The sequence below is a fragment of the Cyanistes caeruleus genome, chromosome 1 (genome assembly GCF_971803275.1).
Source record: "Cyanistes caeruleus chromosome 1, bCyaCae1.hap1.1, whole genome shotgun sequence".
In the NCBI taxonomy this organism is placed as follows: domain Eukaryota; kingdom Metazoa; phylum Chordata; class Aves; order Passeriformes; family Paridae; genus Cyanistes; species Cyanistes caeruleus.
This window is the reverse complement of record NC_141701.1, coordinates 30,377,385-30,403,737: the sequence shown is the minus strand read 5'-3', so window position 1 is coordinate 30,403,737 and position 26,353 is coordinate 30,377,385.

Sequence of the window (26,353 nt, the reverse complement as noted above, 5' to 3'; positions counted from 1 at the left end):
CATATAATCCTCTAAACAATAGGAGAAAACACAGTAATTACTCAAATGTTCATAGTTGTCTCTGCAAAATCTAAAACACAAAACTGGAACAACAATAAACTTAGACCAGCATCCTATAAATTAAATTATATTTTGAAGTGTGCATTTAAGGTATTATAGGCCCAGGCTCAAGACCTTCTTATTATATCTAGTGATCATGTAACTTGATTCAATTTACTTCAAAAGTAATAAGGGTCTAAACAAAGCAAAAGAAAGCTGTATTTGAAGACAGGAAGCAGTGCTTTTCAGTATAGAAAACATGCATAAGTATAGGTTAAAAACAATTGTAAATCAAAATATAAACAAATTTTTCTAGTTCCTTGTATTCATATTCTCTTTGTTGCATAAGATTTTTCCATTAATATGGCATCTTTCTCAGATTTAAATCATAAGTGCAAAGAAGTTAATTCTTGAAATGAGAGAAAATATTGTATGAGGATTACTGACAAATCACTCAATGTATCATTTTAATGATGTAAGTATTCTTGCACCAGAAAAACTGTTAGTTTTTTTGTGTTCTTCCTTGTCCAGGAATTAAAATCTTACAAGTAAACAAAGTAATAATGTTTGCCTAACTAGACAGACAGCCTGAGACTTACATTTCCTTACTGGTAAGATTGGAAATTGATTGACGTTATTGCAGTACCTAGAATGAGAAATTTTTCTTGAATTAACAATGGCTAAGTTGGTTACTTCAGTTGTATTCAAAGTTTTAACCCTGGGTCACTCCTTCCTGTTATAGTCAAAGTCTTAAATCTGGGTCATTCTTTCTCCTGAATATGTAGATTTTGTCCACAGAAGCATTGCAATGCCCATGTATTTTTTTCTCCATTAAACTACTGTGTCTTCCATTCATGAAGTCATGATCTTCTATAATCAGTCCTCGGTCACAATATATTGTGGACACAAGTGTTACCTCATCATTAAGGTTAAAGATGAGATAATACTTTAAAAAAAAGTTCTGACAAGAATAAAAGATTTGAGGGAGAGGGGTGAGAGAATACTGAGGCTTCTGCCAGTAACACATTCTAACTTGTTTCTGCAGTCAAGTTATGACCTTTCTATGGTAATTTTTCCAGAGAAAACAAGAGGGTGATTAGGATTTTAGGAGGGATGTTGAATAAATGGACTATGCTCCCATCATGTCTCTTTACTCACCTGTCACACTTAACTGAATCTCTTGTCAGCTCTAGAGTGAGATTCAGCCAAACCAAGATCACCCTCCTTAAATCTTGCTCGTGTATGCAGAGCAACCAACTGAACCTAGGATGTTCATATTACAGGAATCTGGTTGGGACAAGTACAATTAAATTATATTAATACAGGGTATAAGTCCAGTTATAGAAAATAATTTCTAGAAGTTGAACCTTGAACAGTAGTGAAGGGTTCTGAGTTTTCAGATTTTGGAACAATAGAAAACCAGATGTACTGTTTTAAAAACTGGACAAAGATGAAATTTTTATTCAAGGTATTAGATATACACTGTAGGCAACTGATAAAATATACTGTATCTTCTAGCACTCACATAAGCAAAATATCACAGTCAACTTGCCATTTTATTATTCATCCCTTCATACATCTCTAAATGCAAAATCTATTAATTTGGCACAAACTAAGGACTTCACTTTTCCACTGAAGTTACACTTCATTACTAATTGTACACATTTGCAGCATGCCTAGATTTACTGTGTCATTTAACATCATCAGTAACTTCACATCATGAAACTTGGATATATTCTTAATTTTGTTCTTAAGAAAACTTTTAGTAATGGAATTTCCTAAATTTTCTTAGGAGTCAAGGCACAATTTTTTGTATTATGCAGGTCCATTAACATCAATCAGTGATATAGTGACTGTAAAACTTTGGTAGCCTTTTTTTAAGAAAAAAATTACCCTTAATTTGTGGTAAAATTCACTGTGGATAATGTTGCATGCTTTCTGGTAACAGAAGCACACCTCTACAATAACAACTCTTCAAACTGTTGACAATATTTAGAAAATATGATAAATTATATGGTGCAGAAGAAAAACCCTTGATCCAATAAAAGCAGCTTCCTACTAAGACTGGGCCTCACATTTGCTTATCTTATTAATTTAGTTTATGCACAGCATGCTGGGTTAGCAAAGGAGCCACTTATGTGAAACTGGGTTAAAATTATTTCTTAGAACACAAGTGGGGATGACTTTAATGGCTTAATCTCAGTTTTCTACTTAAGCATATTTGCATATCTAATTTCTTATAATTTTGTTCAGCTTTTTTTGCACATATTTTTTTACATGTGTGTTAGAGCATCTTGTACTCCTGGGCTAAGGTATGATCCTTTAACTACCTCTGTATTGAAACAATGCTCAGTATACAACAGTTCCTTTGTTCTCAATCACTGGACCTCATTTTTCATGGAAACCTGCCTGAGCAATGGCATGATCGAACTGATGGGAGTGCCATGGCACTCCCCAGCACATAGCTGGGGACAGAGTGCAGCAGCTTCAGGAAGCGGAAGGCCGTGGAAATAACAGAAATTTTTTGTACAAGTCACCATCTAACTTAGGTTTCCCATGGAAAGAAACAGTCTTGTAGAGCCCCATTTGCTGTCTGCTCAGCCCTGCCCCATTCCCAGTGTATTCCTCTGCTCACATGATGGAGGTGATAAATTTTTACCTAAAGAACCTAGTGCTCAGACTTGCCCCTTAACCATTTACTCATTTCTGAGATCAATCTCTGAGCAGCCTGCTGGTATCCACACACTCCAAGAAATGATTTGGCAAAGATTATTGGAGATGGGGGGGAAATTGCTGGTAGCTATAATTTCTTCCTGCATAATATGGCTTGGTCCAAAATTACTACAAGAATTTACACATTTCTTTGTGTTTTTTTTTTTTTTCTATAGAGATGCCAGGCTAGATGGGAAGGCACATAATACTGATTGAAACTGATGAAAAATGCTAGAAGGATGATCACTCTCTTTCTTGTAAGGTCATGGCTAACCTACCTAAATTGCATTTACTGAAATTTCATTTTTATGAGAACTACAGTTTCCTCTCAACTTTTCAAAAGCAAAGAAAAAGGAGCTTACTGCCAATGATTCTTTAAAAAGTCTAAATAAAAATGATAAAATTATGAAAACTTTAGTTTTATTCCTATCAAGTTTCACTGTGTACCCATGTCAGTTGTTATTGTCTCATTTTTTTTAAGACAGAACACTAGAAATATGAAAATTTTTTCCAACACTTTTAATATTTCATGTACAGAGGTATGTGGTTTTCAGTTTCAATTTATTCTCATTGAAACATATAGATGTTACATATAGATATATAGAAATATATGTGTATATTTCTATAAATATATAAACCACTCATATCTGTAACCCTTCTAAAACCTTACAGATCAATCTGCTTTTGTCAACATCTGTTTGACATATTTTATCTTTTGTCAGTACATCAGGAAATCGTAACTTGTCAATTAATAAGCCTTCTTTTCTAATTTTACATAATTACAAAAGCAACCGGATATAAATGGTGTGTAGCTTAAAAATATATGATAATGTTTTAAAGATTTTTAAAAACAGTAAATTGATTTTACAGTATTAGTGTAATCTATTATATAACATTAACATGCATAGCAGATTGCTCTCACATGAATAAATGGGTATTATTTTGATTTTATTTTAATTAGATATATATATTGTCTCTTCCATAATATATTACGCATATTAATATCATAAGAGGCTTTTATGCATAATATTTGAAGGTTTATTACACTCAGAAGTTTTAAATTCTGTAATCAAAAACACACATCTTTTGATGTTATTTTTTTGTTGGGTTTAACAATGGTAAAATATTATTGAAGGAAATGTTAATTTTAAATGTATGTTCTCATTCAAAAAACATGAATATATATATGTACACATATATACATGTGTGTATATGTATGTATATATGTATGTATATATATATGTATGTGTGTATATGTATATGTGTATATATATATATATGTATATGTATTTCTTAAAAACACTCATATGGTTTTCTATGTAGATTTCTTGTCTGTATGTAGAATTCTTCTACTTGGCCAGGAATGGTTTTTGAATCTCTTATGGCCAACGCATTCAAGACCAATATATTTTGCTCTCACTTGTTTCTTCTTCATGTAAGCTTTAGTTATTATTTGTTGAACAAAATGTTTCCAAAATGTTTCTCCACTCAGAACTCTGTTACCATTACAGACTTTGAAAATATATTTACTTTTCTAGAAATTCATTTCTGCACAATTATTAATTATTGTGAGCTGGCACTAGTAGTGGTTCTGGCAGCTAGGTGAGAAAGGCACTATTGAAAAAATCAGGGTTTGGCTCATTTAGAGTATGCTGGCACAATTCTTCTTGTAATTCTTTTTGTGACATAAACTGAGGAACTGCACCCAAAAGAGGTTTTTCAGAAACCATCAAACCATTTTATCATTTTACTTAGGCCTCAACTATCTTGAGTTGTTAACAGATTTTCAACACCATTGGCTTGTATTTGATTCCGTTTGGAAATATAAAAGTGAAATTCTGACATTCAGCTCCCAAGTTTTAGGTTTTCAGTCTTTCAGCATTCTCTGGATTTTTTTTAATATATCAATATATCAAAATAACTCCATCCCTCTAACATTCTTTCTATTCTAAATGCAATGAGCCATGACCAAAGAGCTAATCTTAAAGAAATACATAGCAAAAATAAAACAAAAAGGGGAAAGAATAAAACATTTAAACTGAAACATAGTAAGTTATAATGGTTCCATTTTTATAAAATAAATCTGATTTCAATTAAAACAACCTCTGGAGGTAGACTAGTGTATATTATAATAAACGGGTAAATGTAAGGCGTGGGAAAAGTTCAGACATTCCTTCTAGCATATTGAATCAATTAATAGCATGTACAAGGAAACCCTGATTATTTGAAGGAGTGGAGAAAAATGACTTGATTCTTTACAAGTAGTGCAGACTATTATTAGTATTCCAGATAGAGTGTGTTCTAGGGAGTCCATCATATGCTTTGATCTCTCTGCATCCACAGCTGGAAACTTTGTGCCAGTCTCTGGAAGCAGCACGAACTGACAACAGTCACCTCCATCAGGAAAGTGAGTTAGTGGTTGCAAATGTTAATCAGTGGATCAAAGAACAAAAGTGAGTAAAATTGGGTCTTTTTTTAAAAAAATCTGATTTCACTTCCTATGGCCCCAAACAATTAAAGCATTCATAAGAGCTCTCTTCTCAACTTACTGCCATATCTTTTATCTGAAGCTCAACAACAGGTTTTTATAAACATACTGTCTAGGGTTTTTTTCCATCACATTTATGTCCTTATGAAATAGAACAAATAATAAAATAATAAATAATTTATCTGTTAAATCATAGTACAATTTTCTGGCCTGTTAATAAAGTAACTGTACTGTAAGTAAATTTTTTTTATATATATTTTTGTATATATTCTCATGCTTTGTGACTGTTTCATTAGATTTTGCAGAGCTCCTATAATAAAAATTTAAAATTTTAAATGTATTTTTTGTTTACAGTATTTATGAAGACTCTTAATGATGAAAATTAATTTACATTCTTAAAAGTCAATATATAAATGAGCAAGTCAAGCTGGTGAAAAGCATCCAAACTTTATTACCATAAGATAAACATATGCTTGTAATTCTGTACATATATATAGCTGTAAAACTAAGCCTCACTTTCCTTTGATTATTTGAATAATTTAAATAATTTTTGCCATCTTTATTACAAAACTTTAAGCACCATCTATAATAATGTTTTTTGACAGGTAAAAATGGGTTGCCTAATCAGAGCCTATCATTTTTTTGTATTTCTACAAAAGCTGTCCAGCATCAAGGAGAGAGTTGAAATGAACTGGGTAATTGAATGATCCTGAGTCTATATTATAATGATAAGCAGTAAGAGAATGCCAGTGTGGGTCCACAAGAAGAAATAAATTCTCTATAAAAATTGCACAGGGTTATGGGAAATTATTGCAAATTTGTTACGTCTCTTTGTGAGCACCTTGCCCAAACATATAGAAAGGTGTTACTAGAAAAAATGAACAGTTTAATGAGTTACATTATAGTACAAAATAATTCTTGATATGTGGGACTGTTTTCTTTTAATAGCAAGTGCTTCTATGAGCCAGTTGGCTCCCTTTATAGGTCCCTTTATGTAGTCTGAAAAGCCTATAACTTAAGTCTCTAACAAATCTGATCAATTTAAAGCCTTTTAAAGATGTAATGACTAATTAAAAAAATTCCACTGTCTGTATTGATTAATTTCCCATTGACTAAAAAGGAAGCCAAAGATGCTTTTGGAGATGTAGATACCTACCTTATGATCAACCTCATTTAAAAAGCTCATTGGCAAGGTCAGGACATCTCGTGTGCTGGAAATCCCAACTCTAGCCCTAATCTGTAGATTCCTTAATGCATTGGTGGTTTTCTGGTTTAATTGCTATGAATCTACAATAGAAATATATTGGACTCCTTAGAAGGGCAAGATTCCTTAATTATTTTTTCCTCATTTTGACTAAAATGTTTAGATCTTTGTCTTATTATAAAAATTCCATGACAGTGTTTTCTGATTCTGTCTTATGTCTTTAACACACTTAAAAAATTCTCAGGTTGCATAGGAACTAATATTAAATAAATGAATGTAGCTTTCCATTAATACAGGCAGCATGTTACATGTTTTGGGGTTGTATTTTTTACCCCTCAGTTTCTAAATTATGTTTTAAAAATAGTCTGTGTTTTGCCTAGGACACACAGGAGTTTGGAAGAGGAACTTTCTTTTATAAAAATTTACATACATTTATAGTTCCCATTGTATAAGCAATTTAAAACAAAATACATTTTTTATAGAGCCAAAAATTAGAAAAAAATAGAAAAATAGAAATTCACAGGACTCCTTTCATTGTTTTGGAGTTTTTATAAGGATATCTCAAGTTCAGAAAAGTAACAAAGTATATGCAGTCATTCTAAATTTTTCACATTTTGGTTAAATAGAAATCTTGGAATTCTTAGAGGTTTTTTTTTTTTTTGATGGTAGAAACTAACAGAAATAATTTTCAAATTTGGGCTTTTGGGAATGATAGAGGCTATTGTATATATATCATATCATTAGAAATCAATACATGCAAAATAATATAAATCTTTAAAAAAATAAAATTAATACCCTTGCCAGATTGGGTAATTAACCTATTACAGTGGTACAAAATGCGTTTTATAGGTACAAATTTACAAAACCAATTTGTGTCTTAGGATTCCAACTTCCCTTATGAGACCGTAGGGATATCTAAATACACAATTTTGTCACAGGTGAAAGTGAGCAGAATGTTTTGCAGAGCAATCTGCCCTCTCAAAAGTTTTTTTTTTTGATCTGCACTATATGGTGCCCAAGGATTGGATCCATGACAAAAAGAGAACATTCACAGTTTACTTTTTCTGTAGTCAAGGAGGTGAAATAAAGATCCCTTTTGATATTAATTTCATTCTAGAATCACCTCATTGCTGGTTATCCTTCCTTACACCTTGTTAAACTTTGATTTGACACTTCCAATAACCTAGATCAAAGATGTCATAATACATAATTGAAGGCCATATGGGACAGACTTGGTAAAAATTCATTTTGCGGAGAAAGGAATGCATGCACTTATCTAACTGGTACTTAACAGTAAGTGCTCTTTTAATTCAGACAAAAACTTTGAGCAGGTTGCCCCAATAAAATTGAACAGTTGAGGTTGTGCAAGGGTGCATCAGGACAAATTTTTTATGAGTTCACATATTTTGCAACATGTTACTTCTTTCCCAAAAATATGGAGATGCAATAAAAGTAAGTGACAAGGTGTGAAATATAGATAACATGTGATTTATTTCAACACAATGCTACGCCATGGAGGTAATAATACAGGACGATTGGCGGTAAATTTTTTATATATTGTTTGCATTAAATGATATTATAGATCAGATTTCAGAGTCAGTGTTTGCTTAGTGAGGGTTGATGGAATATTGCTATTCTGCTTACTTATTCATTTATTATCTATTCAATATTCCAGTTTTTATTTTATTTATTGCTGGTTTTTTTAGGTACTTTTTTCTGTGGTGGGCTGTTTTTGTTCTCTTTATTATTCTTTGAGTCTATGATCTGTGGAGGTAATTTTGAACAAAATTAAGAGTGCTAAATCAACATTTCCAATGTGCTTTTATTTGCCTGGAATGTTAACTATCTCTTAAGATTTGTATTTCACATATAGTGTAGGCTTTTTATTGTAGAAGGTTATTTGAATGTCCTCTAAGAATTGCTGAATTGTTTATTGATCTAATAATTATATATATTTCTTGGAACTTCTAGTTCTAGTCTGTCCTTTTTTTGTTCCTTTATCTTAAAATTTTAATAAACAAAACATGAAAGAAAAAGGATTTTTTTTAAAAAAAGATGCCAAAGAATAGGTCCCTGAAGCTTTTCTACTTGAAAACCTTCTATATCAGAGTTATTGTTTATGGAAATCTGTGTGCAGTTTCTCAACTAACCTGCAAAAGTCTCTATGGAGTTATCTATAAGCCCACTATCTCTGAGCTGTTAAGGAATATTTTCTGATCGATAAAAATTTCTCCTGTAAATATGTTTCTCATTGAATTAGAGATAACATTGGTGGTGTGAGGAAGAGAGCAGTACTGGTGGAATGAAGTTAGATTATACTGTAGTCAGACTTGTTTTCTGGTACTTGAAATCCTCAAACATAAAATTTTCAAATAATCTTTGTTGAACTAGAATATGTTTATGCATTTTTCTTTTTATTTCCTCTTTGTTCTGTTTAAATTGAAAACAATAGTAATTGTAAAATACAAGTATATATCCTAATTAGTTTTGGGGCAGATCAATTCAAGGTGCTTCAGTCTTAGGTGTTTTAGCCTAGGTGTATTTTTTTTCAAACACAAATAGAGGTCACACAAAATAGTTTTAAATTGTGGGTTTTTTTTCCTTTTTTCAATAGAACCTAATTTTTCAACTTTTTTCCCTGTTCTTTTTGTACATTGACTACCTTGTTCCCTAATTCCCTTCTATCTTTTCCTGAGGCATAGCTATTTCAAAATAGATCTGTGTGCACAAACAATATGTGTTCCTCTCCCTCATCATTCTTTAAAAATGAATAGTTTGAAGTATACTGTGTTGGTTTTGCACAGCCAGGTTTATGGTAGCAGTGGGGCCACAGAGGTGGCTTCTGTGAGAAGCTGCTAGAAGCTTCCACCATGTCCAGCAGAGCCAGTCCCTGAGGGTTCTGAGGATGGACATGCTGCTGGCCAAATGTGAGAGGTTGGTAATGCCTCTGTGATGACATATTTAAGAAGGAAATCAAAACAAAGGAGGGTGCATACTGGGTTTTTTTTCCTTCTAGCCAGAGAAGAGGAAGGGGTGAGAACATGTGAGGGAAAACAACACGGAGACACCAAGGTCAGTGGAGAAGGAGAGGAAAGAGATGCTTCAGGCAACAAAGACAAGATTCCTCTGCAGGCCATGGTGAGACCATGGTGAAGCAGCTGTGCCCTGAAGACCATGGAGATCCATGGGGGATGCAGAGATCCACCCACAGCCCCTGGGGATCCACAGGGGATGCAGAAATCCACCCACAGCCCCTGGGGGAGATGCCAGTGCCAGAGTGGGTGGATGCCTGGAGGAGGCTGTGATCCAGTGGAAGATCCTGTGGAGAGAGGGGCCCTGCTTCCAGGCTGGAGCAGCCTGTCCTTGGAGACTGCACCCTGTGGAAGAGTGACTCAAGCCATGATAGTTTGGGAGGACTGTGTGTCTGTCGGAGGGACTCACGTTGCAGCAGTTTTGAGAGAACTGCTGCTCATGAGGTTTGGAGCCTGGAGAAGTTCTCAAAGTGTCTCCCATGGGAGGGACCCCATGGACTCACAGGGGAAGGACTCCTCTTCCTCAGCAGCAGAAGAAAACCTTGGGTGCTGAACTGACCTGAACCCCTGTCCCCTGTCTCCCTGTTGGTGGGAAGGATGAAGGGGATGGGAGAGGAAAAGGTGGTTTTAAGAGCTTGTTTTACTTTTCATTATTCTCCTCTGACTCTGTTAGTGATAAATTCACTCTGTACCTCTAAGTTGAGCTTGTTTTACCCCTTGGAGTGTTTTCTCCCAGTTCTTATCTCAACTCATAAGCCCTTTGTTAATTTTTCTCTTCTCTGCCCAGTGAGCGAGAGGTTTTTGTGGGTGCCTGGTGCTCAGCCAGCGTCAAACCACAACATTTACAATTACAGTGTGTATTTATTTTTCCCTTTATACTAAGACTTTTAAGCATCTTCTCCTTATTGTTGCCTTTGTTTTTGGCACTGGATATCGAAGATTTTTCATCATGAAAATTAGCTTTCAAACTATGGCTTAATTTTGCATGAGTTTTGAGTTTTTGAAAATACATGAGGATTTGTGCATAGATATCAGGAGTCATTTGGGAAGGATTCAAAATTTGTTTTTCTTCAGGAAGTTTTAATGCAAACTTCCTTCAATGAGCAAACTCTTGGGAACTGCATGTACTAAACTTCTGTTTTGTTTCAAGAGCATGTATAGATGCACCATCTTTCTTTCACTTTTTATAGGTTTAGTTCAGAAAAGAAAACATTAACCATAGACTTTTAACTGAGGCCACCATTTTTTATTGGTTCTTGGGGATGATCAGGATCCATTGTGAAGTATGAGTATTTTTTCCAACATCCTTTATTACAGCTGTTGGTTTTCTAGGAAATTAGTGAGTGAATAGCTCCATTAGTTTCTTTATGATGCAATGGAGATTATAGTGTTGGTCAACTGAATTCCAACCTGATGTTTTTATATTGTGATTGACTTTATCTTTTTCTTTCTCATGTTTTAAGATGCACATGAGTTTACAAGGAGAGAGGTTTAGGATGGTGTTAATCATAAGTTTTTTCAGTATGATTATAACGTCTATACATCCTTTAGGTTAATGGAGAAGGTAAGATGAAATTTTCAAGTTGTTTTTTCTAAAATTGAGACAAGATCAAAAGCTACAGATAAAAAGCTAGATATTGAATACATTAAAATATAGACTAAAGGTTTTTTGAAGTGGTTTAAGTAGCTTTCCATATGTTTTAGGTAACCAGAAAATCTCAGTCCTCCTGGAATGTTCTTTGTTACATTTTTCCTTGGCTATGTAGTTCTAATCACTAGTTATAGGATAATTCTCCTGACATTATATGATTTATAGTACTACTTTATGATCATTACAATGTTTGCTGGACTGCAGGTCCTAACCACATGAATCCTCTGTATTTCTAAAAATCTGTGGCAAAGACAAAATAAGAAACCTTGTATCCCTGTCATTGCATACAGGCTGATTTTTAAACAATTGCTAAATCTGTATTCCAACATTGAAAAGCAACAGTCACATACGTTGTCAAACAGGCTTTCTGCAAAAGAACATAAAACATTTTCTAACTAGTAGAAATTATTGTATATCACGCATATATCATAATATGACTGTTAGCAAGATCCTTCCAGCCTTTAAACTGTGATAGCAAATGTTGTTTCTAATACTGATGTTGCAAGATGTATTACTCTAACATTGAATAGCCTATCAAGAAAAGCATATCCTATATCTAAATCCAGAAGTGTTCTTATTCATAAATACTTAAGCATTGTCCGCTTACTTACCTACATGATTTGAGACTTCCAGGGATTATTCCATAACTAGAAAACCACAAAGAAATGACCACAAAGGCAGGTAAAGGTTTTGTGTGACCAAAAGATCATCTTTTCTAATACATCCGGTCTTTACTTTTGATTTTTGGAGTACTACAGGCTGTCTTGTTAATTCATCAAAATATTTTATTTTATTATCTGTTATTCATATTTCTGTGTAAAAAATTCTGCTTGTGCCCATATTTCTGGTAGGTCTGTTTGGGTTTTTGTTTGTTTGTGGTGTTCTAAGGCGATATGTCTCACTCTTGAATTTTGTCTAGCATCAAACTAAGAAAGTTTGCTATCATAGAATCATGGAATGTGTTTGGTTGGAAGGGAACTTAAAGATATCTAGTTCCAACCCTCTGCCACAGGAAGGGACACCATCCTCTAGACCAGGTTCTCAAAGCCCCATCCAGCTGAGCTTTGAACACCTCCAGGGATGGGGCATCCACATCTTCTTTGGGAAACCTGTTCCACTGCCTCACCACCCTCAGTGTAAAAAAGTTTTTCCTAATCTAAACCTACTCTTTTTCAGCCATGCCCCCTTGTCCTGTCACTACATGTCCTGTGAAAAGTTCAACTTTCTTGTAACCCTTTTTAAGGTATGGTAGGCTGCTAAAATGTTACCCTGGGACATTACCAGGCTAAACTCCAAATCTCTCAGCCTGCCTTCACAGTAGAAGTTCTCCAGTCCTCTGAGCATCCAGCTATTTTCTGTACTCTCTCTAACAGTTTCAAGTTCTTTTTTGTGAGCCTCAAGGCTGGACAAAGTATTCCAGGTGGGGCTCCATGGGGACACAGTATAAGGGGAGAATCATCTCTTTCATCACTCTGGTCACACTGGTTTAGGTAAAGCCCAGGACAGTTTTCTTCCTAGGCTGCAAGTGTGCATTTCTAGGGCATGCCAAGCTTTTTAGTCATCAAGACCCCCAAGACCTTCTTCTCAGGGATGACCTCAATCTACTACATGCTATGTTTCTGCACAATAGAGTATTTAGATGAAGAAAACTCAGGTACATGGTGTGATTCTTGGAGCTGTACTGTGTAGGGCCTGGGGTTGGACTTTGATGTCCTGGTGGGTTCTTTCCAACTCAAGATATTCTGTGATTCTATCCTATGAACTTATGAAAGCCTAAAACTGGAGGGAAGGTCCTGGAAATGGAGGAGAACTATGGAGACACTGAGACTCATGACTATGTGCAGATTCCCAAAATGAAATCTGAACCTTTTGCGCAGCCATTTCTAGCCAGTACCAAAATTGTAGATTGGAAGAGAGTTAAAAATTAAGCACTCATAAAGCTGGAGGCAGAGTGAACAAGTGAATATGTAAGATAGTCAAGTAGTGTCACAGCTCACTTTCTGTTGATTATTATATAAGTGCTACTACCCAGATGAACTCTGAGTTGTTGACAAACAACTACTGTGACAAATGGACTACATGGACCAAGCAAACCTATTTTCTGAGGTTTCCAAAAGTATCAGCAGTGTTTTTACAGAGAAAGACAAATCAAAATACTTTTAGTATTTACTTAAGAGACTCCATTTTGTTTTTCTGAATGGCATTGGGCAGGCACTGAAAAACCTTCAGGCACTTTTTTGAAATTCTCAATGACAAATTAATAGAAATAGTGTTAGTACTATTTTCTAAAAAAAACACCACAAACATGGCAAAAAGATTTTGTTGACTTCAGAGGAGACTACTGCAGTAGTCTTGCCCATACCCTGCATTTGATATTAATGATATTTCTTTGAAATCAGATTTTTGGGGATGGTCACATGAAATTAAGTTTGCCATTTTCATATCTTTTTCTCATTACTATAATTATGTAATTTTGCATATGGAGGTAAATAGGTTTTCATTCAGTCCACAGCCAAGGAAACAAAAGAGTATAAAAGTCCACATAGTGCACATTGGAAAAAAAAGTGATAGAAAAAAAATGCATTTTTTCTTGGTTTCTGACAGAAACTATTACATTTGTAGGATTTTGTCTAGGAAATAAGCTCAAGAGAGATTCTTTCAAATGTGTCAACAGTACCATTTACAAGGACTTTAGGATAAACCCTTGAGAAGTCCATGAAAAACAGAATTGTAAATTTCACAACTGATTGATGTATTAACATAAAAGTCTAGGATTTAAATATTCTCATAAGTAGGATAAAACCCAACTTAGTTTGTTATGGATATAGGCATCATAATTAATCCTGTAGTGGTTAATGAGATGTGAGACCTGAGTGTAGATTGCCCATGTTTGGGCATTAACAGCTTCTGTCTTATACTCTAATAACAGCTCTTTTCTAACTAATTTTGATTAGAATTGCAGGTTTTCAACATCCTTGAGATGCATTCTTCTTGTTGAAGACAAGAGAATTACTGTCCTGAGAGCATTGAGGAGGACAATGAGACCATTACTTCCTGTCAGATTTATTTGAATTGACCAGTATTTTTAAATGCCTTTGTGGGTGCACAGACAGAAAGAGAGACACAGCCCTGATTGTGTAGGTCTGATTTTCTTCAGAAACCAGGAAATAATCAGTAATCATGCACGCTCTTCCTCAAATACAAGTTCCACCTCTCACCAGGATAAAATTAGTTGAAAGAGAATAAAAAGAACAAAAACAAGCACTAGAAAACACAACTTAAAAGTGAAACAGGAGAGGCTGGTTGCTTAGGCTTTGATAAAATAAAGCCTTCTTTGAAGATGTAAATGTATACAGCTACAAGGGAAAACCATGATCAGTTCTCAGGTTCTGACTGAAAGTGCTGCCTAGGCTGAACTTGTACCATGCTTCACTCAGCTAATTTTACATTGGAGACCCAGCTGAGCAGTGGAAATAAAAAACTATCTTACTTGCCTGTTCTGTAAACTTGGCAGTGTCTTTCCTCTGAGCTCTTCCCAGCAGTATCTGCCCCGAGAGTCTCTGCAGTTGTTTGGATGGTGTTACCTCTGACAACCAATGCTGGCTGACATAAAATGAAGAAAACATCTCTCTTTGAAATATGATCTACCCAAAATAATTTTAAACACCAAAGTAGCTCTTATGTGGAAGTGTTGAGTGTCTCCAAAAACCATTAATTGTTAAATATTGCCAAGGCATTTGCTGAATATTCTTCTGCATATAATTTTAAACAAATCAATTAATACATTTCATACTCTAGTTGAAGGAAATCTCTTTCTTTAAAAACATGTAAGCTGTGAAACCATAATGATATGAAAGAGAAAATAAAATATTCTAGTAAACATTTATTTAAAGCAAGAAGTCAATTTGGGGGTAACATGTAGAAGATTAATTAACCCCTTTTCAGTTTCATAGCTAGTGTTACCTCAAAACACAGCACAACTGAAAAATTAAATATAGCATAAGCACATTTTTTCATAAACTTATTAGGATTTGCAGAATAGCATGAAATAATAAGAACAGAATTCATATCAATTAGTGCTGACATGAAGCCATGAAATTTTACTTTGCAAAGAGCAAAAAGAAAAACATTTTGTTCAGAACCTGATCTGGCTCTATCTGCAGATAAAGGAATAGTGGGAAAATCCAGTAGAAAACTACAGATCCTGATTCATGATCTAATTGTTATTGTGCTGGGTGCCGTACAGATAAAGAACAAAAGATAATCTAAAAAAAGGCTATTTTAAAATATCAGGAATAATAGTCTGACAGGATAATAAAGTATGTTGTCTTCACTGCTAGCAAATATAGAATTCAATTAGGAATTCATATGGAAGGATTTCTGTCTTAAAGGATAAAGAGATTACAGAAAACCTGGAGGATTTCTTTTGCATGGGTCTTCACAGAGGGTAATGGAGACATACATTCCTACATGTAGTGAAGTATCAGATGATGGAACAAGTCAAAGAATTAAATTTTAATAAATCACAGTGACCAGATGACAGTCACCCAAGACTAAGATTTATTAAATAACTAATTACTAAACTACCTACACTGATGCATAAGAAATGTAATTTATGTATAGCATAGGCCTGTATGTTTGTCAGTTTATATCTTTCTTGCCAAATAGGTTGCCAAAGGTATTTCCAAGTAGCTTAGATCAGTGAACTTCTTTTAAACATAAATTCTTGTCCCATTGCCTTTAGGTATTTTTCAAGAGAAAGGTGTTGGTTCTCGCAATTAGGTTCTGCCTGTGTTGCCTTTTCATTAGTCATTCATTATTTGCTGAAAAACAAATAATTATCTCTGGCAATTCTTATGCACAATGGTCATGTTTTAGGCAGAGCATTCTCCAAGCTAGTACACCTGCTAAAATCAGATGCTGCTTCCTCTCCCTCTCCATCTGGAGGCACAAAAGGCAAAGATCACAGGTTGAGGTAAGAACAATTTCCTGGAAACAAGAATGAGATAAGAAAGCAAACAGTAACAGCAACAATATGAACAGCTAAAGGTAAAAGTGAAGAAAAGATTAATATGGAAATTCTCCAATGATAAACAATATCAGACCATTCTGTCTGTCACGATTTTTCGGCAGGAAACTTTTCCCAGAAGAGAGTCCCTTCCCCCTGCCCTGGTGGTGACATGAGGGGGTACAGTGTAATCTCCCTTCCAGTTACTGGAACCTTGCCTTGTTGGAACCACAAAAATTGTTCATTTAGGAAAAAAAAAATCTTATTTCCATACAGGACTACATTGTTCAATCCAGACTCATTTCACTACGTTACAGACAACTCCACTATGTTTTATACTTCTGTGTTGGTGGTTACTATTCCATGACTACTTGAAAACAATTAATTTATATAGACAAATTCAAGACAAGACTGAATGTGGCACTTAGTGTTATGGTTTAGTTGATATGGTTGTTTTCATTCAAAGATTGGACTTGATGATTTTGGAGGTCTTTTCCAACCTTAATGATTCTATGATTATGTGATTTTGTAACGGTCATATACCTGTTCAGGCTTTGGGGGCTGTGCTTAAATATTTGTGAAACTTTCACCAACTCTATGCCTCTCATAACAGAGAGATATCTTTTGTTTTGTTTTATTATAGTGTTGTTAGCAATTGCTCTTTTAAGTATTCTAGCGGGGGACTAAATTTATTTATCTAATAAGATTATAGTCTCTCAAGTCATATATCTGAAATATTTTCTGCTTTCTCTGATATGTATTGTCTTAAGCTTGAGTAAGAGTGGTTTTCATGAATTAAAAAGTCATAACTCAGTGTGTCCCTTAAGTTCCTTAAAATTATAATGCAAAAATTTTCTGTGTCAAAGGCAACATAACATAATGTTGTCTGTTACAACAGGCTCTATAACATTATGGGACCAGACATCTGGCAACAGACAGGGTGTTTTTTTACTTTTCTTCATTGATGACCCAATGCCTTTTTGCTTACATTTTTATTTTACAGACATTAACACACTAGCTTAAGAAGGTTCAACCGTATAATCTCTCATTTTTCTTTTCAAAGGCAGCACTGCAGATTTATTCTTTCCATTTTGCCTTTTTATTTTAGGTGAGGGAAAGGGGTGGGAGGTGTACTGGGGGTGTAATAGTACTGAATTAAATCACAGAATCATCAAATCATAGAATACTTATCTGCTTATAGAAAATAAAGGTTGGAGCTTTTAGGCGGTTACGTCAAAGACATTTTCTTCCAAAACTCCTACAGAAATATACAGCATAAATTGCTTACTTTGGATTGCCTATAGCAATAAATATTTTTCTAATAAAAACATGCATTGAGAAAAAGTCCATGGATTTTTACATGGCTTTTGGAGTTTTCTGAAATCACCAGCAGTCAATTTAGTTGCTCTAATCTTTAAACCTAAGGGTCTAATTCTGACAAAGCCTTTTGATATGTTTTCATTACTTGCCTATGATGTTTTCTTGGAGAACTATAGAATATTGCAACAGAAATTCATGTTAGAATAACATTCATTCTCAATTTTCTGAGACTCAGATAATTTGTCAGTCATTTATTTAATGCACAACTGCATAACTCTGAAAAGACTCATTAGAGAAAAAGAAATCTTATTTCCGTACAGGACACATTATGGTCACTGTGCAGATGATCTTTAAAAATACAGTTAAAAATTAAGCATATTCAAGTTCCTCAGTACCAGAGTAGCCATAAACCTATTTGCTATTTAGCCATTTAACACAATTATTTACTCTTCAAGAGATATACAGTTACTATAGCAACAGCTACATTTACAGTCCCAGAATAAATGGAAAACCTAATCTGTCCAGCCAGTAAAGCAAAAAGCTTTTTAAAATGTAGTTTATCTGTTGCCTTTATAATAGAAATTAGTGGCACTCAAATTATGAACCATGATCTGGTTGCAGACTGCCAGCTTTGATCTTGAAGGAAACTGTTACACCCAGCTCATGGTTTGACTGCATGTTCAGTAGCTTCGACAAGTGACAGTAATATACTCTTTTATTTTCTCTCTTTTTTTTTTTTCTTTAGACTATGATAAGATGACAGATGCAGACAGAATAAATGAGAGAATCTTTAGCTGACTCTTTTTGTGGTTGAAATGATCAGTAACCTAGGGTGAAAAAGAGCTACCTTTCACATAAAATGTTAATTTAATAACAATGAAATAAAAAATAAGAAGTAATATTTTTTTTAGAAGTTACAATTTTCCTTATAAAAAGATACAAATTAGAAAATTTTCAAAAGAGAGTTATATAACTGCAGGCTTCCTTACTGCTCAAGGTATTTATGTGTGCAAGTAGATATGAATTGCTTTTACAGATTAAATTAGACTAAAATAAGATATCACTGTGTTCAGCAATGTGCTTGCAAAATCGACTTTGCATTACCTCATGTGCAGATCCTGGGCTTTTCAAAATAAAAATATTTGCTACAAAAAGAATGCTAAGGCGATCCAATTGGATAGTGCATGCTTATATTGAGGATGATAATAAGTAATTATTCTTTTTACTAAATAACCAAACCTTATAGGTGTCTGAACAGGGATTTATGTGAGGAGAAAAGCTCCATCGGTTCTTTTCATTAAATCAGTTTTGTGATTTGTCCTCTGTGCCAACAGTGAGTTGCTGAAGCTGGGTTGACCAATGCCTGGCTTTCACTTCCTCTCCCTTGTTCTGGCTTGGTCACACCCTTTGGGACAGGGGCTGTAAGAGCACATCCCCTGGCCTGCAGGTGTTGGTAACGTGGCATATCAAAGAAACACCTCAACTGACCCCTTTTGCTTGCAGTCATTAGTAAGAATGGCTATGTTCTGGCCTTATAGTGGTGCATATTCATGCTCTTCATAAAAATAAGAAAAATTTGATATATTTTCACTGTTTTTGATATTTTAATGTTCTTAAAAATAATGTTAAACCTAAAATGTTTTACCTCCAGCATTTGTCATTCTTCTTCCTTTTGCATATATATGATCATATAAAAAAAGCCAGGAAATTTCTGCAGTATAAATATACTGTTTTAGCTGATTTTCTGCTCCTAATTATTGAAAAGACTGAAGAAGAAACCTTTCCTGACAGATACATAAAACCCTGTCTTGAAGTTTGATTTTCACTTTTTAAAATAGTGTTTCTTAGATCTTTTGTTTATGATGTTTTCAATAAAAGAAAATTCCTCTGTATCCTTATGGAAGGAAAGCATCTAGATTCATATTTTTGAAAAAAGCTGGAATATTTCAGGCTTAAGGGCTCCTAGTGGGAGTTTACGTGAAACAGTCTTGTCATAAAAGAAGACTGGAAAGTAGTCAGTATTTGCAGATGTACTAAAAAAATCTCTAATCAGTAGCATGTCCTATTACCTGTATCTCGATTATTGCATAGTAGGTAGGTATTTGGCAGACGGATGACCTGAGATTTAAAAAAAAAACCCCAAACTATGGCAGATTATAATGTTAGGACTAAGCAAAAATTATTTTAAAAGTAAATCCTACTTATTTCTTTAATTTGTGAAGAAATAATATTGTATAATATGTGTGATTTTAACTGAAAAGGTGTGTCAAAAGATGCAATCATTGGTTGTATCTTATTTCACAGATATTTTAAAAATTACAATAATTTGCTAAAAAAATGATTATTGAGGAAGGATGTGGAATGGCACTTCATGTTCTTCCAGAGCACTGAGGTGAACTGAATGAAAACAGCTGTAAATTAAGAAATGTGGATTTTCAAATCCATACCTCCAAATCCAAGAAGTACTGACATACAGAACACACTCATGCAATCTTAACTGCCTTCATTAGCAGCAGTCCAATCTGATTGTAACCTGTGCATTTACTTTTTCATGGGCAGAACAAAAAGGAAGTTTTTAGCCCTATACTAGAATGAATTTATTTGATCTCAAGGTCTCCTACTAGTAATCAATGAGTTGTTCCTTCTCTCTTTTGCATTCTTTTCTACAAGGTTAGTATTAAAAATTTTAAGTTGTTAACATCATTCTCATCCACAAACCTAGGCTTTTTTTTTTACTTCAGTTACATTAATTTCAAACACACAAAAAGGGGATCAGTGTCTCCACTTTGTGGTTTTTTCTCTCCCCAGAGACTCAAACACTTCCCCTCATATTTTCCCTACCCTGCTGCTACTTAATCATTTGTGTTCTGAGAAACTTCTGCATGTCTAATTCACATCCCTGCCCCTCTTCATCCATTCTTAAAATTCTGTCTAAATTTTTTGCAGATTGAATTTCTTAAGAGTAGAAATGAGACTTCCCTTTTCCTCTTTAAGGGGACAGGTTTGAGCTGCAAGTGTACTTTCTTTGTCCCAAGGTTGGTATAGTTCTGCTGGATGGCCTCTCACATGTTTTTTGTGTTGCTGCTGATGCTCAGCCTTACACTGCCATGAACTGGGAGAAGGCAACTCTGCTGTCTTGTACTTCATGTGAGTGCTGCTTGGGTATGCTCCCCAGGTATTTGGCTTGTAAAGGTGAACATGAGGAACCAGTGCTGGAGAATAAATCTTGTGAATTATTGGTTTTGACACTAATGAAGTAACTGGGGCTGTATTTAAAAAGTAAAAAAAAAACCAAAAAAACCCAAAAAAACCCACCCTCAACCAAAACCAGTTGATGCCAATAACAAATATGATTACATTTATTTTTCAAATATGTGCAAAAATGTTGATTCTTCTGACCCGTAGACCACACTGGGAAAGGTGAAAGAAGAGTGAGAAGATTATTTGCTGGGAACCTTTCACTCAAATAACTTACATTTGAATCTATGATTGTAAGTTATACAACAAAGCCAATGAAGTGAACTCAGGCTTTAGAACTTCAGAGTACATATAGAAATATTGACCTCTGAACAGCAGACTTCTCAACATTAAGCACAAGAAAGCTGGGATTTCTCTATAGCACTTCTCACATTCACAGTTTTCTTCTTTATCTTTGAAGGGAAAATTCTTCAGTCCTTGTTCTATCAAAACTGCCAGTATTAATTATTAATAGGAATTTTGTTCAATGAATAATGACAGAGATGGTGCCCTTTGTTCTCAACAATTATTTATTTTCAGTCTGTGAAACTCTTCAGTTATATCTTCTTGTAGTTTTGGATCATGTATGCCTTAAATTTCCTCATGTCATTTATCTCTCAACCTTGGTTGTCACACAAAAAATATAACTTTTAGCTGCAGTTTTGTCTTCATCTCAGTTTCCTTTTTCTCAGTATTAACTCTCATTAGTCCTTAACTGTCAATTTTAGTTTCTATTATTGCTTTGAGGAAAAATACCATAATTATCTAGAGCACTGAATATGTATTGACTAGGTTAACATTTAGATTCAGTATTACAGATATGAATATTAAAAAAAGACCTCTTCAATTCAAAAAGTTTAAATCACTTCTCAAATATTCTGATCTTATGTCTGAACTTTTACAAAATATTCTGGAGAAAGGATTCATAGTTCAACTTATGTTTTTTCATTGAAGATATAAAATAGTCTTGTCAGAGTCAACATTTCTCAATAGAAAAAAAGACTAGCTATTTGTCAACAGAAGCATGAAGACAGCATTCAATAATAATTAGCATACAGAAATGACTAATCCTTTATGTACACTGAAATTGATTTGGCAATTCAAATTATTAACAAGCAGATAAAGGTTCATCCTTGTACAGTCATGCTGATACCTTCCTCTTCTATTATTGCCTTTTTAGAAAAGTCAAATGTGGGGGCTTTTTTTTTTAAATTTTTCCCTAATAGAAAATGGACTGGAGAAATAAGCATTGTAGCTGAAAAATCATTTTTAAATCAGCTTAAAAAGTATCCTTAAGACCAAAGTTTGGTCCTTTAAAAAATTTCCATTTACTACTGGAGAGGTTCTCATTTATCAGCTAGCACTCACAGAAGCCATTCCCAGGAAGCACTATGGAAGTGGGTAGGACTAATTTCTTGTAGATACTTTCTATATGGAAGACTCTTTCTGGAGGTTAGAAGAGTAGAACCTAGCACAAGCACAAAATATTCTGTACCTTTTGGCCTGAGAGTCTGGGAATACCACCCATTGCTGTTTAATTCGCTAACACCGATGCAGAAATATAAACTGGGATCTGACGGTTCTGAATACTCTCTGATCTGTACTGTTCATTGCTGCCACTGGAGGTGTCTAACTCCACCCTGAGTACCGTGGTGGGCTGACTGAATATGACTCTCAGTGTTCAGAAAATGTCTGCTGTCTTCATAATTTATATTTTCTTATTGATTTGATAATTGGCTTATACAACATTGGCTGTAACATTGCAAGGGTGGAATTGCCAGGATGGCAGACCACAGAGTGAGTGGAATTAGAAGTGCCTTTTCAGACAACAATATGCCTGAGGAAGCCTCCTGAAAAAGGAGAGGTTGGGTATAGTATAAGAAGTCTTTTATCTTTTTAATGTTTATGATTCTCTGAAAATAATATTCAAGGAAATAGCTCTTATGAAAGACATTCTCAGATACAGCAAATAATGATATTGATGAGAACAAATTAGTTTCATGGTGAAAGTGTTTAAAAGTAAAAGTTTCTTTGAACTCAGTGAGAACCAGATTTAATGAAATTTAAATTAAAGTGAATGGAATAGATATGTAAGAGTTAATCAACTGGAATGGCAATAATATGGAATAGAGGCTCTTTTCTTCGAAAGAAACTGCTTGAATGAAATCATCTATCTTGATGTTTATTGTTCTTTGACTGAGGCATGCAAATGTATATTTTGAAAGCCAAATTCTTATACAATTAAAGTAAATATCAAGGATTTGGATTTTTTTCTGTCTGTGAGATTGTCTCTTCTATAGGAAAGAGAGTTGTCAGCCTGTACTTTAGGGGAAGTGCATTTTGGTAGCTCAGCAAGGTCCATTTTTGTTGTTCTACTGCAGCTATTAATACATTGCAATGATGCAATATTTGTCTTTCTTAACATAATTTCATATTTAGCATGAGAATAGTAATCTAAAGTTAATACCACTACTTTCTAATTTTGCTAAAGTTTTGCAGGCTGAAACAGAATATAGATAAAATTTCACTTGTTTTATGATCACATATTCTTTATTTGATTCTTGACCAGCTGGAGGTTTGCCTTAAAATCATTATCAATCTGTCCACATTATGAAAACAAAATAAGAGTAAGTCAAGTCCTGCATTCACTTCAGTGACATATATATAATACATGGTTTTGATTTATTTCCCTTTTTTCTCCTGTAATGTTTGTAAATATTAACCCCTCTTCTACCGTAACCATATTATTGAGGAAATCTTCACTTAAAAAAATTACCTTACTCTGTTCCTGGATTGAAGGTTTTCATATTTATTTCAAATTCATTGTTGCTGCTGTGGTTATCTAATTTATGTTGGTAAAATAATGATTTTATCGCATCAATGAACTAAATACAGATAAATTATTATTAGCAATATGGAAAAACTCAAAATCACAGATGATTGTGTTGATGGACCCATTTTTTGACTAACATGAATACAAGACTAGACTACAGGTTTATCCAGATCTGTGTCCTGTCCCTGCTCAGTGGACTCTAACAGCTACAGGATGCAGTTGTGTTTCACCCAGTGTAATTAGCAACTTCTACCAATTCACCTGAAACAGAAACTTACAGTGTCCTAGCATTTAATAGCTCTTGATAGGTTTTCATTTCATGAAAACAATTAATTTGATTTTGAAAGAATAGCCTATTTTGTAGGACAGCTTGCTGTGAGGACAGAACTCTGCTACCCATACGAAATTCTGGCAGCAGATGCCTGTACTCAAAAGAGGTGATTACCACTATCTTTACTTCTGACTCCATTTTTCAGTGCTAACTGGCTTGGGGTGCACAAGTGCACTGAGGGCAGTCAGACACAGGCTCTCTAAGGCTCCAGCAGTTCACTATTCAGCGTGGCTTCAGCAGTTCAAGTGAGAGATGTTGATAACATCATCCAGGGCTTTATTCTTCATTGATTCCTTAACTGTCTAGGCAGTGTCAACAAGATGCACATTTCAATTTAGTGACTGTCCTAGGGTATTAGCTGCAAGGCACAGACAAATCAGAAGATGCCACTGAAAGGATACACAGTCCCCTTTTTTCCTATGTCTCTAACCTCATCCAGTACACAAGATCTTAAAGGTTGTTCTGTGTAGTACCATTACCACAACTCCTGTGTTTGGAGAGGAAAGAGGTAGCACAAAAGCCCAGGGGGACTGCATTAATGTGTACTCACACGCAGGGCTGGAATTAGGCAGATACATGGATTGAGCAGGTAATCTCCAAAGCATCTGTGTGGAATATTTCACAGCTCAAGGTTTCAGTGGACTTGCTTTCAGTAGCACAACAGCCTTTACGATCAGACTGGCAGCAGTCATATATTCTGTAGACCTGACACCTAACTTCTACTCACACCCATGCATAACTCCCTAATTTTTCAGCATAGTTCAGAAAATACCTACAAGAGAGAATTTATGATGTGAGATTTTCAGAATAACAGTGTAAGGATAGAGCAAACATCTCATCAACACTGGTTTGCATGGACATCAGCCAGACAGCTAGTGTTTCATGATCCCCCCCCTGCCCCATCCCTGCTCACAGGGGGTACCTCTGCAAAGGGCAGTGTAAGTGGTGAAAAATCTTAAAACAAGCTAAAACATAGTTATGTGGGGGCACATAAGATAATTAAATTCCCATAGGAACCATAATTGATAATACTTGATTGTTAATTTTCATATTTAATTTCAAGATAATTTTTGTGTGAAATTTTGTCAGAACTGATGTTTTTGTCAGAACTGTGAATGACTCCTGTACCGCAGCAGAATTTGGTGCCTTAACAACTTGTTTAGGAAGACACAGGGTAACAGGGTGCAGTGTACATGCTGCAGGCATTATTGCTGTGACTGCTAAACGTTATGTGGTTACTTTTGTACTAGGGATGGGATTGAGGCCTCCAACTCATTTCACAATAGACTATTGAATACCCATCAGCTGAAGCAAATTTCAGTCAGTAGCAACCTGAAATGCAATTGAACTTAATGACCTAGAGGTGCAAGGCTCTGTATCTCATTACCTCTTCCCTAAACCTTCCAGTCCCAGAGTGTTTTCTCCAGTCTTTTGAAAAGAAACATCTATTGTACAGACATAACTGCTGCTGAGTATCTTAGTCATTTAACTTTAGATTGTTGAGTTTCATTATTGTTTATTCCTTTGTCTCAAGCTGAATCATTTTCTATGAATCAGATAAAGCACTATCATTATGATATCATTTATGAAGGCTACATAATTGTAGCTTTTCTCACTAAATCTTCGAAATAGTGCATTTCTTCCCTCACTAAATACTAATTTATTTTCAGATGTGGCTATTACATTATTCTTTTTTATTTCTCAAGGAAATCCTTTTGAAGTAGACATCCTCTGTATTTTTCTACAAGGATCTGAATTGTTCATTAGCTTTAACATTAAAAGGAATTTTCTGAGAGACACTTTATAGATGTATTTTTGGTATTCAGGTAATTTTTCAAATAAGTTTCTGATTTTAAAAATTTGAGGAAGAGATATATTTATTTTATACTTGACCTGAACAAAACCCAGACTTTGCTATAAAAGTTATATTTTCAATGCATTTATCTAATCTGCCAGTGTCCCTCAGTTAGAAATATTTTAGGCACCATTAAACTAAAGCATCAAAGACATGGGAAGCTTGTTTCCCTCCAAGTAATAAGTTTACATCCTGAAAAGTGAAACATAATAATCCAAATCCTTACTACTTCTGAACAAAAATATTTTGTTCTTGGAGAAAAAAAAAAAAAAAAAAAGGCTCTGCTTGGATTTTTTTTGTGTGTTTAACTTCCACAAGATTCACAAACCACTAAACCAGAAACATGCTCTTTAAAGGACTATAAGCAGTGGGAGGTCACAGAATAAGATGCCTGGCAGCTGGAGAGTCCTTCTGCCAATGAACACTGCAATGAGCATTGGCACGAGTGGTTCCTTTGAACCAGGACCAATTCTAATTCAATTGGGATATTTTACCAACATTTCATTTTTTCTCTTTAAAAATAAAGGAAAAAACCAATCAGCCCAATTGCATTTCAGAAAATGATAGACCCATTTGCATATATGGTCAATTGAAATTATCTTAAAATTTCTGTGTCTGCATTTTCTGGATAATCAAGCAAGTA